This window comes from Pteropus alecto, unplaced genomic scaffold (genome assembly GCF_000325575.1).
Source record: "Pteropus alecto unplaced genomic scaffold, ASM32557v1 scaffold1775, whole genome shotgun sequence".
In the NCBI taxonomy this organism is placed as follows: Eukaryota; Metazoa; Chordata; class Mammalia; order Chiroptera; family Pteropodidae; genus Pteropus; species Pteropus alecto.
Window position 1 is genome coordinate 25,517 of NW_006437392.1, and position 7,455 is coordinate 32,971.

Genomic DNA, 7,455 nt, shown 5'->3' on the forward strand with positions numbered 1-7,455 from the left:
CTCACTTTAGGTAAATAGTTTGGCTACAGTCCTTCCAGGAAATCGAGGGTGTGGAATAGATGGTTTCTCCTCAATTCTGTAATTGAATTTTTAAAACACTGGAAGTTTAAAGCATTGATTTCAATAATTTAAATATAGAATTTGAAGCAGGCATCTCTACTTTCATTTGAATTACTTGGGGTAGTTCTAACTGCAATATATATTTTTTTTACTTCAATGATCTAGATAACCATTTCACTTTTTTCTCTCCTTGCTGTGGAGATATAGAATTTATTACAGTGGATTGCTTTTCCTACTCTTGATTTTAGGGCAGGTAAACTGTGGTACCCCTTTTGATAAAATATTAATATATATGCATAAGTTTTTCCAAACTGGTCTCTTCTTTTTCCCCTGGCTTTATTGAGGTATAATTGACAAATGAAATTGAATAGATTTAAGGTGTTCAATTTGATGATTCAACATATGATTACACAGTGAAATAATCACCACAATCAAGCTAACTAATTTATCCATCGCCTCACAGAGTTACCTTTTTTTTTTTGCTGTCTTTTTAATTTCCACAAGTTATCATCACCAGTAAAGTCTTCATTCTTTACACTCTTCTCTTTAAGAGAAGGAAGGGATAATGATAGAAGCTAGGCATACCTAAAGAAAGAACGGTTATTAAATGTCCTTTTATTGATATATTTGCAAAAACTGGTAAGCAAGGATCTGCCTTTTATTTTGCTGGTGGAGGTGATCATGCTTGTGTGAGGTTTTTTTTGTTTTGTTTTGTTTATTTGAGGGGGTGAGGAGTTAGTTACTTAGTGCTTTTCCAGTGAGAATAAGTGTCTTCGCAGCTCAAAATGTGAAGGAATTGTCACCTTTAGTCATAAAGGAACTGCTGCAGTGATCTGTGTGTCTTTGTAAATTGCTTTGTCTTCTCCAAGACAACACCAAGAATTTTGGTTCATCTATATTTAAGTGCATTTTTAAACGGTGGGTTTTGTGAATACAAGTATGTGTATTTTTCAGTCATCTGTCAATTCCATTCATACTCTATGAATTATGGGTAATGTGTAATGAGTGTCACTGTAGCACTCCTGAATTTTAGTCAGACATGCCAAGCTGTGCTTCATTTACTTAATTGATTAATAAAAAGGAATTGAGAAATTCTTCCTTAATGAAAGAAATAGCTCTTAATTCAATATTAGGTATATCGATTAGAGTAAAAATACAAATCATGCCTTCCTGTGGTGCATCATGAGGAAGCAACAGACAGGCTTATCTCTTCTCTTTTCTCTTTCATTGTTCCTGGCTGCCTTAGAAACAGCATATCCAAGGGTGTGTCCTGTAATATATTGCTCAATATAGAACCTGTTGGTAGATGAAGAAGTGTTGGTATAACATTTGAATCATCTTTTTTTCCATTTGTTTCCAATGGGAAAACATTGTCGCCAGTAAATACTTTAAAATTTTGTCTTTATTTTTATTCTGATTACAAAAGTTATACATGCCCATGGTAAAAAAATAAAAATAAAAAGCAAAATAAAGGAAAAAAGTCATCTGTAATCCTATTACCCTGAGATAGCCAGATATTTATATTACTTTTTAATGTGTATTTGAATATATGTATATAATAAAATAGATGTCATGTTGCACGCACTGATTATAATTTTTCACTTAATAATAAGGGACTTTTCTCTAAGTCACTATATATTCTTCTAGGGATTATATTTAATGCTTGCATAATATTCTATTGCAAGATTTACCATAATATTGTAACCAAACACTTACTGTTAGACATTTATTTTCCAACTGTCTCCTTTTTATAAAATAAAGCAGCAGTGAACATTCTTAATATTATTCTTAATTCACATATCTGTTTATTTCTTATAAGTAAATTCTGGGTCAAAGAGTATGAATATTTTTATTGCTTTTAATATATAGTGGCAAAATGCCCTCTAGGAACTTGTCCCAAATTACATCAACACCAGTAGAATAAGAGGAGGCCTATTTTTCTAAACATTCAATCAGTCATAGAAGATTATCTCCCTTTTTAACTACATTTGCCTAATTTGATGGATGAGAAATGAGCTCATGTTTTGATTTACATTTCTTTCACTCTTTGAGAGTAAATAGTTGTTCGTGTATTTATTGACCCTTTTTTTCTTGAATAAATAACCCATTCTAGTCCTTAGCCTGTCTGTGGTGGGGAACATTCATTTTGTTTCTTATTGATTTCTAGAAACTCTTTATATAATTGGTAGTAACCTTTGATCTTATCCATATTGCTGGTTTTCTGCAATTTTCTCCCATAGCTCTTCCCTTTTAACTTTGTTTATCATATATTTTTTTAAAATACTGACAAATTATTGAAAGGGTAATATTCTAAGAAAATAGAAAACTAGGGAGGGGAAAAGAAATGCCTATTTGATCCATCCTTTGTTCCTCATCATATTTGAGACTATTTAGTTATTTTCATTTAGAGAATTATAAGTCTAAACTTGTGTCACTAGGATTAAAAAATGGTAGAAAGCAAAATATTCATTCATCCAGCTTCTTTAACTGCACAATGTCAAATGGCTTGTTTGATTTGGGTTTATTGCTATTTTTTTTCAGTGTAGTAAAACATTTTTTCATTTTTATTTTTTTCAATTATAATTGACATTCGATGTTATATTAGTTTCAGGTGCGCAGAGTGGTCAGACATTTACATAACTTATGAAGTGATGCCCCTGATAAGTTTAGGTGAGTGTTGTTATTTTTAATGAACAGATTATTCTGAAATCTTATATGAATAAAATGATAGTAATAGTTTAGCTATCCCACAAGGGGGCAATGAAGACCTGTCAGTGTTCTGCCATAGAATAAACATGGAGACCACAGACTGATAGAGCTGAAGGGACACCTCAGAATCATCTATGTAGTCCACCCATCCCTTATTTTATATTCAGAAAAATGGAAATCTGGATGGGTGAAATGACTTGTTCAAGATCACAAAGCTAGTTAGTCAGAGAGCTTAGTCCTAGGCACTTTCCAGTGTACCATTCTGTGATTTAGTTAAATTGATATAAACTATAAACACATACATTTTTTCTGAGTTTTTAATTTTGTTTTGCATTTTGAAATAAGACTCACATAACAACATTAACCTTTTTTAAAGTGTACAATTCAGCGGCATTTAGTATATTCACAATTTTGTAAGCACATACATTTCAATCTCCTGGATTCAAATCCCACTCCTGCCATTAAACAGGTGTTATTATCTTAGGCTATTTATGTAACCTTTCTCAGCTTCAGTTTCTTCAGCTCACGTAAGTAGAAAAATGGTGTCTTCCTTAACAGGTTGTCGTAAGGATTACTAGAAATAATATGCACAAGTGCCTTGCAATGTGCTTGGCATAGAGTAGATGAGAAAAATTCTTTTTTTGCTTCAAGATATTAATCAGCTGCTTCCTATCCAGTATTAGCATATTTATTTCACATTAATAATAAAAATAGATTCCAGAGTAGATTTTTCTCTTCTTATGACTATTACTGCATTATCTATATTGAATTTTAAATGTGCTCAAGAGATTAAAAATTATTTAAAAATAACGACATAGGTTCTTGTGACATAATTGGCAAAGGATTGCAGTATTTGATAGACGCAAAGATCCTTTTTTAAAACCAACAATTTTCTTAGAGGAATTTTGAAAAATGGGAGATGATTTCAATTTAGGGGTGAGGTACAGAAAACGTGGTGTTGTGTGTGCTACTTTAAGTCAAATTTTGGAACTGACTTAAGAATATGACTTCAGTCCCCTCTTTTTATAGATAATAAAACTGAGGAACAGAGAAGTTAAGCAAATTTCTGAAGACCCATGCAACTAGCCAGTGACAGCTCACACCTTAGAACTTTCATCTCCAGCTTCACAATCCAGGACTATTTCAACATACCTCACTGTCTAAGGCCAGATTATTTTTCAAATTTTTCAGCTTCCTTGAGATGTAATTGACATATAACATTGTGTAAGTTTCACTGAATTACTATTTTGTTGCTGTTGTTGTTATGGTGAGAACATTAAAGTTCTATCTTCTTAGCAACTTTCAAGTATACAATACAGTATTATAAACTCTAGTTACCATGATGTACAACAGATTCCCTGAAATTTATTCATCTTATGTAGTTTGGGAGATGCCAAAGACATAGACATGAGGAAGGAATGAAACCAGAGAGGCAAAGGCATGAAAAGCAAAGTTCTAAGCAGAACAGGGTTCAGGCTTCAAACAGTAGAAGGGGAAGAAGCAAGTAGCTCTTGCCTGGGAGAAATTTTAAAGTCAGACATGTCCTTATTATTCCTCCTAAGAAAGCAACCCTAGGAGCTACTGAGAAGGTATGTCTCTCCAATAGCCCTTGCCTAATTGAATAAACAGAAGCTACTGAAAATTGTTGAAATCAGAGCTATTGGTTTTTGTTAGCATTCCAAGTCTTTAAAAGTCTAATTTAAAATTAACCAAATGACTAAAATCTCAGTGTCCCTAATAAGAACAAAGAAAGAGATACCTGATGAAGAGTTTTCATTAAAAAAATAATAATAATAATACAATTCTTCAGTTTCACATTCTTTTAATTTATTTTATATAGAGGTACGATAAGAAAAATAGTTATTGGCAATTGTGAAAGTTGCTGTTTAATTATATAGCAGTTGTTAGCTTTTGTTATTAGCTTTATCTCAGGACAATGAACTTTTCGATCTGTAGTGTTATTTAGACTGCCATGGCTTTGTCATAATGAAAAAAATTTGTAACATACTAAACTGAGCTGGAGAGTTATTGTCTCTCTGCCTAATATACTTTTTTATTGTTTTTTTTTTCTAGAATACTTTAGTTACAGTAGTAAAAACTGATTTATCTAACATTCTGGCAGAAATTTTTTCTTAACTTGCATTTAAACACTTCAATATTATAATGAGTATTAATATTTGTAAGGATTATCCATAGACATTGTAGGAGGTTAATTACTTACTGGATCATCAAAGAAAAAAAGAGAAATATTATTGTTCAGTCTATTCCATTATGGAAAACAAGTATTCCATGTATAATGTATATGAGTATGGTTTGTATGGTAACATAAACCACAATACTCTACATCCCTGGAATGGAAAGTTCATTTTCCTTTCTTCTCCCCTTGATCTGTATTTTACAACAGAATCCAATTTCAAAAATAGTATGGGACTTCCGGTCAAGATAGTAGAATAAGTAAACTCTGTGCTTGCCTCCTTTCACAGCTACATCAAAATTTAAACTACATCAGGCATCACTGGCAGTTGCCTGAAGTCTAGCTGAACAGAAGTTCTACAACAGGGAACACACAGAAGAGACCACCTCAAGATTGGTAGGGGGGCAGAGATATGGAACATGTTGGTCCCAAACTCTCATGTGGCAGTTGAGAATCAGGAGGGATAACTTGGCTGCAGAGTTGGGGCACAGGAGTGAGGGGCCCAGGCCCCACACTGCACTCCCCAGCTCAGGGTTCCAGTACCAGGAAGAGAAGTCCCCACAATTTCTGGCTGTGAAAATGAGTCGAGATTCTTTCTCAATGAGACAGAGGGCAGTTGAAGTTGCAGACATTCCTCTTAAGGAGCCTGCCTGCAGACTTACTCACTGATGGACTCACTCATTCTGTGCTCCTCTGCTGGGGCAGCAGCTTGAAAGCTGCCAGGGACATACAGGGAGGAATTAATTGTCTGGCTTCAGGGTGAGGACTGTAGGGGCAGTTTTTTCTCACACAGAAGTGCTGGCAGAGGATATTGTTCTGTTGTTGAGCCCTCCCCACTCCTGGTGAGCAGACACAGTCAGCCACCATAGCTGAGTCTCCATCAACCTGGCTAACACTGGTCACCCCACCCTGGTGATTCCCTGAGACTCTGCCCCATCCAACCTGTGGAACCACCCAACTGGCTTCCAGTGGTTTTTCCATGCAGAGAAGCTTGTGCTGCAGCTTCTTCTAAAATTTCTCAAAGGTTCACAAAACCCACAATCAGCATCTGCCCTCAGCATGCCCTGTACCTTTTGCTCAGTAGCCTCAAGCCATGCAAGAGTGGCAGCCTGCCTTTGTTCATGTCTTGGCCTCTCGAGGCACCTCCAAGGCCAGCATTGGTGGCAGCCATCTGTAGATTGCTTGGTGGCTCTTGCCAGGTGGCACTGACATGGCAAGGCAGAGACTGAACTTGGCCTGCAGTGGGGCCCCTCCCAGGAACACCCAGGGCCAGAATGCCTGGCAGCTGGCTTCAGACCAAGCCAGAGCACCATAGGAGCTTCATCCAAAGAAAACACACCCAAATGACAGACTGGAAAGGCACCAGAGCCCTGCTAAAGCCAATCCTGATCCATAGGGTCAGCGCCTCACTGGCCAATCCTCACAACCCACAGCCTGAGGATCAATCACTCCCATAGATGTGCAAACAGCAACAAAGTCTCAACTATAACAGGAGGGCACATACAATACACACAAGGGACACACCTGAGGCACCTGGCTCAGATTAACAGAGAGAATGTGCCACTGGACCCCACAGGACACCTACTGCACAAGGCTATTCTACTAAGTTCAGGAGACATAGCAGCCCTACCTAATATATAGAAACAAACACAGGGAGGCAGCCAAAATGGGGAGACAAAGAAAGATTTCCCAAATAAAAGAACGGAACAAAGCTCCAGAAAAGGTAATAAACAAAATGGAGACAAGCAATCTACTAAATTCAGAGATCAAAACACTGGTTATAAGAATACATGATCTCGGTGAGAATTTTAACAATGAGATAGAAAACAAACATTAAAAGAAACAGTCAAAAATGAAGAATATATTATAGGGAATCAGCAGTAGATTAGATGAAAAAAGGATCAAATCGGCGATTTAGAATAGAAGGTAGAAAAAACACCCAAGCATAACAACGAAAAGGAAAGAGAATGCCCCTAAAATGAGGATAGTTTAAGGAGCCTCTGGGACAACATCAAACATACCACCATTTGCATCACAAGGGTACCAGAAGGAGAAGAAAGAGAACAAGGAATTGAAAATCCATTTGAAGAAATAATGACAGAAAACATCCCTAACCTGGTGAAGGAAATAGACATACTAGCCCAGGAAGTGCAGAGTCCCAAACAAGAGGAACTCAAACAGGCTGACACCAAGACAAATCATCATTAAAATGCCAAAGGTTAAAGACAAAGAGTAAGTCTTAAAAGAAGCAAGAAAAAAGCAATTAGTTACCTACAAGGGAGCTCCCATAAGATAGTCAGCTGATTTCTCAAAAGAAACTTTGCAGGCCAGAAGGAATTGGTACAAAATATTCAAAATGATGAGAAGCAAGGACCTACAATCATAGTTACTCTACCCGGCAAAGCTATCATTTATAATAGAAAGACAGATAAAGAGCTTCCTAGACAAGTAAAACCTAAAGGAGTTCATCACCACCAACCTGTATTACAGGA